This window comes from Octopus bimaculoides, chromosome 3 (genome assembly GCF_001194135.2).
Source record: "Octopus bimaculoides isolate UCB-OBI-ISO-001 chromosome 3, ASM119413v2, whole genome shotgun sequence".
NCBI classification, from domain to species: Eukaryota; Metazoa; Mollusca; class Cephalopoda; order Octopoda; family Octopodidae; genus Octopus; species Octopus bimaculoides.
Window position 1 is genome coordinate 70,912,541 of NC_068983.1, and position 2,500 is coordinate 70,915,040.

The following is a 2,500-nucleotide window of genomic DNA, read 5'->3' on the forward strand; positions in this document are numbered from 1 at the left end:
CATATATACGCACACAAAATACATTGCCTCCTTACACGTTTACACCTTTGTTAATGTCTGTCTCTCAATGTATCTAATCACACACACAGACACTCAAACAGGAGGGGGAGAAAGAATGAATAAGAAAAAGGAGAAAGGTAGGTGAACACAACAGGAGAGAAGCGCAGGTAAAATCGAGAAACGCGATATAAGTTATCCAAGGAAATGTATTCCTTTTACGGACCTTATTCTGCTCCAAGCATTAAAGCTTAATTTCCGTTTCCTACCTCAACTGGACGCTTTTTTTTTATCAAAGCACCAGCTACATTTGTATTGTCATCAATCTTTTGATCACCAAAATATTTCATGGGCACTGACTAGTCTCTCGCAGACAAACCTATAAAAATGGGACATATACATGTATGTGTGAAGCGAAGGCATGTGTGTATTTGATTGTGTGTGTGTGTGTGTATAATACATATACACCCACATATATACGTATATATATTTACTTTAAAATATTTATAGAAGCAGGCAAACAGTGCAGCTAAAAATTATAGCTAGAAAACTTTCTGGTAGACGAATGCTGAAAGAAATAAAAGCACTGCTAACTCGGTGTCACAGAAACTATACTGAATCCATACACCAGTTAACATGACATGAAAGTTGAGTCAACAGTCTCATTCGAAATATATTATGTTAATAATATAATTGCTTTTAATTTATGCAAAAGTAATGTTCACCGTTTATTTATTTCTCTATTTATTTATTTAATTATTGAGAGGAAGGAAATGATACTATATCTATATAACATTTCTTAGGGTTTTCTACATTTTAAAGTAGTACAGTATTTACACAACTCATTGGATCAACAACTAGCTGATCTCATATACGTATATTGTGAAACTAGCCTTCTAGTACATTAAGGTAATATTAACGAGAACCGAAGGTTCAAATATCCACATATTGTTGGCCACGGCTTCACCACTTCATCTCCATTATATACATTCAATGTATTACAAAATTGTATCTTTAGTAGCCATCTTAACATGAGAGGACGTTATTTGTTTTCACAAACAACAATCAATGCGCATCCTTTCACTAACTTCAAACTGGCCATACAACTATTAATTAACCTTTGTACGAATAATTAATATCAAGTAAGTCATAAATGTTAACAACGATTTCGGTGAAGTGAGTCAGAAACTGTTTACAGGTCACGCACAATTACAAATATTTTACACATCGCTTTAGGTTATAAATCCATGAAAGAGGTCGGATATTTGTTTGAAATATTTCATTTTATATTAGAACTGATGTTGTTACCTGAGCCGTGTGTTTGCCTGAAGCACCAAATTAACCTTTTACAATCTACACAGTTGCAAACATTGATACAAGCAGATATAGACACATATATGGAAAACCTGCCTATATAATCATACAGGAATGCTCAAGCAAATGCAAGCTAACAGGAAAAATGATATCACTTCATTAGTTTTGTGGAAATAAATGAATTAAAGCAACAACAATGGTGGATATTAATCACGCCAGTTCCCTGTATTATTTACTTCATTAAGATGTTTCTATCATGGAAGAGTTTAGGACAAATAAAACATTCTCAATAACATCAATTACTTGGTTTTTTCCTTACATCTTAAATACACATGCATACATACATATAGGTATATGTGTGTTCGTATCTCTCTCTTTCTCTCTCTCTCTCTCTCTCTCTCTCTCTATATATATATATATATATATATATATATATATATATATATATATATATATATATATATATACATATATATATATATACACACATATATTTATATATATATACATATATATTTGTCTATGTCTCTGTGTGTCTGTGTATGTATCCATAAACATATACAAAAGTCCCTATATATATATGTTATATATATTTCTAAATTAATTTATGTATAGTTTATTTACTTCTCTTCATCTATGTTCTTTCCCCTGTGTCTCTCTGTCGCTCTCGGCGAGTGTGACCTTATGCCAGTTAAAATAATATAAAATGTGTGCGTGAGTTCATATACATATGGTGGGGTTGCGTACTTGTGTGTGTACAAATATGCGTGTAGACACGCGCGCGCACGCAATCAAACACACACACACACGCACACACCATGACACACACACACATACACATATATATACTATATATAATATATCATATGTATACCTTCTCACACACGCATATATATATATGTATATATATATGCATACATACATATAATCATGCAAACATACAAGCGTACGTACATACATACATACATACATACATACATACATACATACATACATACATATAGTGGTTGTGAGTGTTTTTACGCTGTAATACGTATCACGCCTTCATGAAACAATCGCTATGTTGTTTTATTTTGCTTATCTTAAATATGTTTGACAAGAAATAATTGAATCTATATTTTTGATTAGGAACTTAGACAACATTGAGTACAGGTTACATTGTTGATGTGAAAAGTAGACAATGATATTC

The 2,500-nt window shown here is 31.9% G+C and overlaps 1 protein-coding gene across 4 annotated transcripts in view; it reads left to right on the forward strand.

Moving 5' to 3' along the window:
• Positions 1–2,500, forward strand: part of LOC106868055 (uncharacterized) — a 675,046-nt gene that overhangs the window by 86,356 nt on the left and 586,190 nt on the right. The window lies entirely within an intron of this gene.